Raw genomic sequence first — 10,973 nt, forward strand, 5'->3', positions numbered from 1 at the left:
CAGACTGCATGTGGTCCGCGTTCAAACATGCAAACAAACCACATTGGTCTGAATGACGTTTCGTCATCCTCCGGTGGAAATAAGCGCCAATTTGAACTTTCACAATGGAGCGACACATTCGCACACTGTTTCTTGCGCTGGTCCTTGCTTTTTATATCGTCAACATTACCCATTTCTGGCAAAATATCCAGTTCCGGAATGAGTCGCGGCTGCAGCTGGAGAACAATCTTCGGATGTACTGGATCCGCCGAAGGCATGTAGTGCATCATTTCAGGGAGAGGAGACGCGCTATTTTCACCAGTGCTGTCCTGCTGATGATGAGACAAGCACCTTTCCGAAGACCCACAAGGTAGAATATAGTCTGTAGCCTGACAAGCCAGCCGGCTTTTACTGTAGAATCTGTTATGCTGTAGGTTAATACAGGGCAATCTGAATTTCCCACTGACAGAATGCTGACAGAGCTGGAGCATACGCATGTGCCTGATGCCGCTGTTTACAGGACGTTATAATGATCACAACACCCTCAGCTGTTTGCTAAAAATAGCAAAGATTTCGCTGTTCATGATGATAGCTGTTCATTTATGTGTTCATCTGCCCAGATGTCGAGGAGGGCTTGAACCTCAGGGTTAGCCCACGTTTGGCCACGGTTGGCGGTGCGCAGCATGTTTACTCCTTCCTTCCTCCCATGATGCATTTTGAATAGTTCGTTTAGACCTGAGTTGGTCCAGGTTCGTGTTCTCACCAGAGGAGCCGCACCAGAAGTTGGCATTTGGTGCGGAATCAAGTGGACCGAGACCACCTCTTTTTGGAGGTCTCGGTCCGCTTGATTTAGTTCGCACCCGAGTGCGATTGATGCTTTCACACCGACGAAAACGAACCGAACTAAGAGCTTTTGGTTTGAATGGACTGTTTAGTGCGCACCAACTGCTGTTGGTGTGAAAGCACCCTAAATAAGTAAATGAAATACTATATATACATGCTTTCATCCTGGAGGTGTCCTAGGAAAGATCACTGTCCCAAACTGAGCTCCTTACCCTGTCTTTAAGGCTGAGCCTAGCCACCCTTTGGAGGAAACCTATTTCAGCTGCTTGTATCTATGATCTCATTATTTTGGTCACTTCTGAAAGCTCATAACCATGGGGTTGGAACATAGATACCTTGACAAGGGTGATTGGTCATGGTTTGAAGCATGACTGTGAACCTTCTCCAACTACACAACATACAGTACAGGCCAAAAGTTTGGACACACCTTCTCATTCAATGTGTTTCCTTTATTTTCATGACTATTTACATTGTAGATTCTCACTGAAGGCATCAAAACTATGAATGAACACATGTGGAATTATGTACTTAACAAAAAAGTGTGAAATAACTGAAAACATGTCTTATATTCTAGTTTCTTCAAAGTAGCCACCCTTTGCTCTGATTACTGCTTTGCACACTCTTGGCATTCTCTTGATGAGCTTCAAGAAGTAGTCACCTGAAATGGTTTTCCAACAGTCTTGAAGGAGTTCCCAGAGATGCTTAGCACTTGTTGGCCCTTTTGCTTTCACTCTGCGGTCCAACTCACCCCAAACCATCTCGATTGGGTTCAGGTCCGGTGACTGTGGAGGCCAGGTCATCTGGCGCAGCACTCCATCACTCTCCTTCTTGGTCAAATAGCCCTTACACAGCCTGGAGGTGTGTTTGGGATCATTGTCCTGTTGAAAAATAAATGATGGTCCAACTAAACGCAAACCGGATGGGATGGCATGTCGCTGCAGGATGCTGTGGTAGCCATGCTGGTTCAGTATGCCTTCAATTTTTAATAAATCCCCAACCTCACCAGCAAAGCACCCCCACACCATCACACCTCCTCCTCCATGCTTCACGGTGGGAACCAGGCATGTAATCCATCCGTTCACCTTTTCTGCGTTGCACAAAGACACGGTGGTTGGAACCAAAGATCTCAAATTTGGACTCATCAGACCAAAGCACAGCTTTCCATTGGTCTAATGTCCATTCCTTGTGTTTCTTGGCCCAAACAAATCTCTTTTGCTTGTTGCCTCTCCTTAGCAGTGGTTTCCTAGCAGCTATTTGACCATGAAGGCCTGATTCGCGCAGTCTCCTCTTAACAGTTGTTCTAGAGATGTGTCTGCTGCTAGAACTCTGTGTGGCATTCATCTGGTCTCTAATCTGAGCTGCTGTTAACTTGTGATTTCTGAGGCTGGTGACTCAGATGAACTTATCCTCAGCAGCAGAGGTGACTCTTGGTCTTCCTTTCCTGGGGCGGTCCTCATGTGAGCCAGTTTCGTTGTAGCGCTTGATGGTTTTTGCGACTGCACTTGAGGACACATTCAAAGTTTTCGCAATTTTCCGTACTAACTGACCTTCATTTCTTAAAGTAATGATGGCCACTCGTTTCTCTTTACTTAGCTCATTGGTTCTTGCCATAATATGAATTCTAACAGTTGTCCAATAGGGCTGTCGGCTGTGTATCAACCTGACTTCTGCACAACACAACTGATGGTCCGAACCCCATTAATAAGGCAAGAAATTCCACTAATTAACCCTGGCAAGGCACACCTGTGAAGTGAAAACCATTTCAGGGGACTACCTCATGAAGCTCATTGAGAGAACACCAAGGGTTTGCGGCGCTATCAAAAAAGCAAAAGGTGGCTACTTTGAGGAATCTAAAATATAAGACCTATTTAAGAGTTAAGAGTTATTTCACACTTTTTTGTTAAGTACAATTCCATATGTGTTCATTCATAGTTTTGATGCCTTCAGTGAGAATCTACAATGTAAATAGTCATGAAAATAAAGAAAACGCACTGAATGAGAAGGTGTGTCCAAACTTTTGGCCTGTACTGTACATGTAGACTGGCTGGGCAGACTCTGATTACCTCTCTGTTAATCGCGCAAGGGTGAAGAGTTGGTCCACTGTTCCATGGCCATGATAGAATCCATATTGTTTCTCCTGCATGTGAGTTTGATAGTTAATTTGGAGCCTCCTCACCAACCTGGCATAATCTTTCTTAGGGAAGCTAAGCAGTGGGATAACCTATTTTTGGAAAATGGGAAACACCATCTCGGTCTGCCAGTCCACAGGCACTGTCCCTGACCTGTGTCAGGGTGTCATCCAAGACAGCCTGAAAATGTCCAGAGCCTTCAGCATCTTAGGATGAATCTCATCCACACCCAGTGCTTTGCCAATGAGGAGCCTTTTCAATACCTCAGAGACCTCTGCCAGACATATGGATAAGGCCTCTCCCAAGTCTTCTGACTTGGAATTCCTCAGAGTGATTGTAAGATGGACCACAATTACGGTTGGACGGTACAGCAAATGAATGACTCACAGGCAGGTTTTGCAGGTGTAACCGATGAGGCCTTTTATTTATCCTTTTTCTGGAGCAAGCATCCCAGCATCAGACCAGCAACACACAAGTTGTTAAAATGGCGCCCTTTTATACTGTGCACTGGCCAATTACCACGGGAGACTCCACTCACAGGGGTCCAGTGCTTGTTCACAGATTAACACCTTTTTTTCCCCTTTTCTCACAGCCCCACATACATACATATTCTCATACCCCCACACACAGACATATTCACTTCCTCACTAACAAACAAAACCCAAACCCACATTACATCTACTACAATAAAATACATGTTTCTGAATCACCCCACACCAATTTACACCTGGTTTAGCCCGGAACTATAAAACATGGGGACCGTTGTCAGGGGAAGCCTTTTGCCCGAACACCCTGCAGACAAAAGACTGGTAAGTAGTTAACCCATTTATGCTTCCTCGTTGCACCTTCACAGACTTATTGCACATACACATTACATCAACCATTACATTATCTTGGCTCTGTCTAAGCTCATGGTCTTGTTCTGTAACACATACCTGCACATTTACTCACATGTCCTTCTTTTCCAGGTGGAGCTGCGTGGCCTACACAGCACCCGCCATCCAATAACAATTAAAAGAGGACAAACCCATGGACCCAAATATTCCAGCCCATTGTGCAAAGTCTAGCTATGCCATGTGCAAAAATGCAATGTTGTCAAATGTATTGTGCCAATCTTCAATAAAGTGCATGTGTTCCGATTAAGTGTCTGTGCAATTATTGAGGTGCATATGTTCCCATACCCCTAACAGTCAAAGTGCATGGTGCCATATTTACATTGTCCGGTGATGAAGCGCTCTTCGTCACAGTGATCTTTCAACTGTTTAACATGTCCTGTCAGTGTCAGCAGTATTCCCCTGCTAAATACGTTTTGAGTCAAGCTCTGCTTCCCCTTCATGATTCAGTGGTTGGCCAGAACTTCCTTGGGGCCTCCCTGACCTCTTCCCTCACTTGGGTTTTGCTTCTGTGACCACCGAAGCCACAACTCTGCTGCTTCTGGAGTCACAAGAGGGAGCCTGAAAGGCCTAAAAGGTATGTGTATCTTCGTTCATTTCAAAACATACTGCTTATTTATACCACAAAAAGTGAACAAACGATCATAATCATGTACATGTTAGATTAATTTAAACTCTAGGAAGAAAAAAGAAAAGCAAGAATAAGATTCAAACAAAGTAAATTTTTTTTACTATACAGTCTTAAAGGCCAAAATACTAGAACTACATTGAAAATATTCATATTAATTCCTCTTTCTGTAGGGACACACACTACTGGCTAATGTTTTTTGTATATTTCTGATCACCAAAGTTATTGGGGTTCATACTCTGGGAACCTTAAATGATTCATGGTAATCCATAAAATGGTGTCTGACTAACAAAGACATTTCCATAGAACTGTAATGTTATGATAGCGTATGTTCCCTTCCTTCTCAGTCTATTCAGTTGGTACGACAAAGTCACCAACTGAGGCTGTTGTCACAAACACCATGCTGCTGATTTCAAGCCAGGTCCCATCAATGCTAATAAAACACTGAGCTAACTAGCTCTAGCTAGCAAACAAACTCTACTAGATAATGTGTTCTTAGGGGGGTGAAGAGTTTAAGAACTGAGGGTGTGACTGGGACAGGGCATTACATAAATACATACATACACTAGCTACCTTTAAAGCATAAAAAGAGGTGTCTTTCAGTCAAGCCATGTGTATGCCATTAGTGTGAATACGTGGGTTAATTTCCATCCAAATGTAGAGCAAAATTTTACCAAATTATGAGAAATTCTGCAAAGGAAAATGCTAATTTATACACAGGTCTATGCACTGCTATTATGCGAATACTAGGAGTAGGAACAAGCTACAGTTTGAATTTAAAACCATGATGAAAATATGTATATTATGTAAATATATAAATATGTATTAATTTGAAAACATAACAGTCTCCTTATTGCTCCACACAGATCTGATGTATTCATCTGACAGAAGTCCCTTCGGTGGAGTTGAAGCTATCATGAGTTTATTTCTGTTGCACCTAGTTGCAATTTGCTTTCGTTGAGTCACCAACTTAAGCGTAAAAACATTTGCGATATTTCTAGATTTATTTATTTTTTTTGTTTCTAGCATTTCCACTTAGGTTTTTATGCACAAGTTGAAAATGCACCCTATGATGGCTGCAGCAGCCTCACAATGAATCAGCAGTAAGGGTATAAACTCTTTATTAAATTTTATTAATATTGTTTTTTTTGCACTTTAAATACATATTCAAATAATAAGACACAGGTCTTGTTTCATAACATTTACATTTTTGTTAACAGATTTTGACAGGAGGTTTCTGTTTGGTGTGCACATTCACTTTATGTCAGTTTTTGGTATATTTTCAGTAATTTCAGTCATTTTATTTTCAGTAAATTAATTCAGTCTTTCTTGAGCTTACCAGTTCCTGGAGCTGCTGCAGAGGGCCAGATTCAGAGGCAAAAGGAGTTGCTTCAGCATTTAGCATTAACAGATGTTTATTAACCAGTCTTGAGGGCTTTGGCATCATTGTGTGCTTCAAAATGGCCGCCCGGAGTCCTCTGCTTATTTTGACCATAAAAAGGTCAGAAAACGTCCTGTGAGTAAGTGCTTTTGTCCATGTCTCCAGAATACTTGGAACTTTCAATATCTGGCAGTTATTTTCAATTTACTGCATGGTCTAACACTGCAATAAGAGTTTAAATGAAGGGACAACACAAAGAGGGAATTTGATTTTAGAGTTTTAATAAAGAAAAAAAACTGAAACTGTACATGAATAACAGGTTTTCTGAAATGTGAAAAGTATAGAACTATTTACAATATAATTTGTGAACTTACAATAAACCTGTAGTGCATAACAGACCATGAAATGAAAAAATCAAACTATATACAGGGGTTGTTTCCCCACACAGGGCAATTGCTCCTCTGGCTGCGGACTCAAACACCTTGGTGGTGCTGCCAGTAGCAGTTCCTCTCTGGCTGCAGACACAGGCGCACATCACCTTCCTGACACTTCCGGGGAGTGCTCCTGTTACGGAGCTTGCAGCGCCGTCGCCCCATGCTGGCTCTGTCAGACTGTGTGTGGCCCATATTGAGAGGGGGTTGGACACCTGGAGTGCGTTTGGGGTTGAACCTCGGTGGCTGAGGGACCCCATCATCAGGCTCTGCCTCGGTCTTCCACCTTTGATGACGCGGTGAGTGGCTCCGGTCCCTGACACCATCACCGGAGCCTCCAGCATCCCCACGGCCTCTCCCTCTACGGCCCTGAATGTGACCCCTGATGGATAGATAGATAGAACTTTATTCATCCCCGTGACTAAAAAAGTCACCATGCAATACAAGCGTCAATTTACACATACAATAACGTAAGGAAAGTAAAAACTAGATAGAGAAAAGTTAGAGAGAGCTTCATTCATTCAGTAATTCAGCTCGTCTAACCTTACCTTTCTTCGCCTTCAGTTGCTCCTTCGGTTGCTCCTTCGTCCTCAAACTCATCTGTGACCGTCCACGGAGGTTTTGTTGTGCGGAAAGGCCGTTTTGCTGACATTTTCCATCAATAATGTGCTGTTTTACTCCACTCTGCTGTCTCTGTATTCGGGGCACTTTCCCGGTTTCATGGCAGGAGCGGGAGTGAAATTACCATAATAACATCTATGTGCCTATAAAGCGCAAGGTCTTAGCTTTCAGAAACCGTTGGAATTTTTCCGATCGCTCAAACCGTTACAGTGTTATGGTAATCCAAAGTGCGCCTGCACAAATGTGTCGCCGACGACACATTTGGTGTTAAAGGGTTAAAATACAAGAGGTTAAAATACGCCTTCTGACAAGGGCCACTTCTTCAGGGCAGACTAGACTCCACAGTATTATCGGAAAGTGGTGAGATGGGCTGACCAGCCGGGGCTAGCTGGTTAGCAGCTAACTTCAGTAGAAGAAAAGAAATGATAGAAGCAGAAAAAAGAGATGCTTTCTACAGCTGAACACAACTCCTGGTGAGTAAAGGAATGAAGCTTAAAGCTGAACTTGTAATGTTTCTTCTAGACTGGTAAGTAAACAGCTGTTAATGCTAACATTGGTTAAGTAGCAATAACAAAACTTACAAATAGCTGCTTCCAATGGCCATTTTAGGGGCATTAATTATGCTAATGATCAAATCCCACAAACATGCATGTCGTTATGAACAGGTAGTAATTATCAGACTGAAACAAGCAATTCATGACAGGTTAATAGATTTTGGTGAATCTGACTTGCTATACAAAAAGTATACAAAAGTGAAGCTCTAGCGTAAGTCCAATCAGGAAGACCTGTCCTTTTTCATGCATATGATGTATATAATCCTGATTACGGCACACCTCACATATTCACTCAGTATTCCCTCATCCTTCCGGCCTGAAGCTGTCATCTGTCCTTTCGGGCTGTTGAGACAGCTATTCACAACGAACCAATAACAGGACGACACACTTTCTCATTAGCATATCATCTGCTGGCGCTCCCTTTTTAAAGATGTTCCTTCTCAGTTTTAGCTTCCTGCTCATGATAATTCGCCCAATCTTCATGGCAACTGTTCTTTATATTACACTGCTGACTGTTCTCTCATCTTACCTGATCATCATGTCTGACTCAGATTCAGACATCTTCGAAGCAGATCTCCTCAAACCGGCTTCTTCCCCTAAAACCACTCGGCGCAGTGTTCGGATTGCTGCCAGGCGAGCCCACAGACTCAGGAATCCCGAATATCCTCAGAGAGCAAGGAATCACTCCATCCCCAGGTCTGGACCTTTCCCAACTACAAGCCTTGGTTGCTATGGCTTCGAAATCCCCTACTGGGGCGGTCTCACCTCCCACTTCACCTTCTCCAGCTATTGTCTGTAAACATTTGAAGAAATCCCACCATGCAGCACCTCCAGCCAAATGCAAGTCTGCTTCAGGCGGTTTCGCTCATTCACTTCTGTATTATGCATCAGACCAAACTGATCAGTCTCTATCATCATCATTGCAGTCTATCTCATGTGCCATCCAGTCCATTAACTCTCACCTTCAGGCTCTGGAGAATTCCCAAACTCCTTCAACTTCCTCAGCTTCATCGCAGATTCCAATGATCCATGCACCCGCACCTCCGCAAACTTCTGCCATTCCAAGCGCTCCATCTCTGCCTCAGTATTCTCTGGCTTCTGCAGTACCAGCGCCCATGCTAGGTAGGCCCTATGTTCCATCTGCAGCTAACATTTCTCCTCGTTTAAGGGCTAAGATATTACAAGGTAAATACATTAATCTCCTCAGGATCATCCTCCCTTCACCGGAACACAAAAATAAAGTCGCAACCGGTGAAAACATCACCGCCGTCATTAAAACAGCTGATCCTAGATTGTCTAGGGACATGTCTTTCAGTGAATTCATCGTAGCTTTTGGCATATTTCGTTAAGTCATTTGTTCCGTATACCCCAAGTGCAGGCAAGAATTGGATGCTTATTTGACCTTGATCAGCGATCTCAACCTGAGATATGGAAAAAACATATTCTACCAGTATCACAAGCAATTCTTCAACAAAGCTGCTCTCACGGTTTCTCAACCTAACATCTGCCTGAACTAGTCCATACTAGATGCCGAACTATTAGTCATGATAGTTGGCGGTGCTCAACCCGTTGTATGTGCTAGTTGCAGAAACGCAGGTCACTCGGAGTCTCTCTGCCCTCAAACTACTTTCCCAAACACTCACCAAAACTTTTCACTGAGAAAGAGAGATCCGACAGTCGTAGCTGTAAGGTATACCTGTTCAACAACCATGCCATATTCAATAACTTTAATGAAAACGTGTGCTCTTACACCAGCTGCATTTTTCTTCACATCCGCAGTTACTGCAAAGATGTGCACCCAAGATCAGTGTGCCCCCGCAGGTTTTGTCCTCAGCAGACTCGTTGAGGTGCAAAGACTTATTAAAAAACCATCCATCCACTCCAATAAACGTCAAGGCACTTGCAGCAGAACTGTCTCTCCATCCTGATTCTGTGTTTGCAGATCATTTACTCACTGGTTTCTCTCAAGGGTTTAGAGTAGGTGTTGTTTCCTCGCTAGACTCCTCATTTGAGTCAAAGAATATCCAATCAGCTATAAAAGGACCAGCTACTGTGTCCCAGCTATTAAAAAAGGAATTGGATGAGGGTTATTTAATCGGCCCATTCCGTTCAGCGCCATTCCTAGTGTTTCGCACCAGCCCATTAGGAATCGCAATGAGGAAATACTCCAGGAAGACACTCATTTTTGATCTTTTTGCTCCTCATTCCAGGCTGGTTCCTAGTGTTAACAGCCTGATTCCTTCCGTGCCATTCTCTCTCCATTATTCCACCGTTGCTCACGCCATTAAACTTATTAAGTTAGCCGGTCAAGGTGCATGGCTTTCCAAAGCCGATATCACAGACGCATTCAAAATAATTCCTATCCATTTATCTCAGTGGCATCTTTTCGGCCTTAGTGGGAGTCAAAGTTCTACTTCGCAGTTTGCCCCACGTTTGGTTGCAGAAGCAGTCCAGCAATTTTCAGTCAGGTTCCAGAGTTCTTCAGTTCCAGTTATCCTATCCATCGTCACAGGGATCATCAGCCATAATCCGTCTCAGAGGGATCTTCAGTCTTCTTGGTGTCAGAGGGTTCTTTGGCATCTCTACGTCAGTGGTCTCTCAGCCAACCCACTGTTGAGGGATCTTCAACCTTATCAGTTTCAGAGCATTGTCATTCATCTTCAGCATCAGAGGTTCTTCGGCCATCATCGGCATCAGAGGGATAGTCAGCCGCCACCACCACCAGTGTCTGGTCTTGTGGGGATTATATGCATTTACATAGATATATTTTGCTGCTGCTCATCCCAACCCTAAACAACTCCCCTACGAGACCAAGCGCCAAAGTCTATAATTTCAGCACTATTCATCACTTTCACCTCATTCACTTGTCTCTCCTGATTGTAATATTCTCGCTTACATAAATACATACAAAAATGTTCATGCTGGAAGCCCATTGTCTTCTTTCCACCTTCAAAAGTTGCCTCATTACATAGCAACGTGTTTTTTTTTTCTTGATACATACTTTTTATGACTAAAACAACTTAAGGATGTAACAACCCTTAAGTGTCAGTGTTAAAGGCCAAAATACAAATTGAATGGAACTTCAGAAGAAAGTTACACAATAATAACAATCTCACCAAGTATAGATGAACTTGTAGAATCACAGAGAACATGGGCACAAGCAAATACACACACATTTAATTAATTCAACCCAGTATCTTTGGTTTATGCTAAAAGGCCACCTCCTCTTACAAATGATCTCTGCACGATTTAACATTGCACCACACAAGTCATTTGAAAGAGGAAAATTTGCAATCACACAACAGATGAAAATGATTAATGACCAGCTCAGTGGCCTCTTACCACAATTTGAATTCCTCCTGGGAGAGACACAGAACTCCTCATTCTGCTCAGTAGCAAGGGCTAGGCCCTCACCAAGTGAGACTGATTACAGAGTGAGGTTAAAAGGGTAAGAATCACATAAATAAGACTAGGTCAAAACCTGTTATATGGCTGGACTGCCTCTGGTCTAATC

This window comes from Trachinotus anak, unplaced genomic scaffold (genome assembly GCF_046630095.1).
Source record: "Trachinotus anak isolate AG129_WGS33_773 ecotype Australia unplaced genomic scaffold, CSIRO_AGI_Tana_v1 ptg000004l, whole genome shotgun sequence".
Lineage (NCBI taxonomy): Eukaryota > Metazoa > Chordata > Actinopteri > Carangiformes > Carangidae > Trachinotus > Trachinotus anak.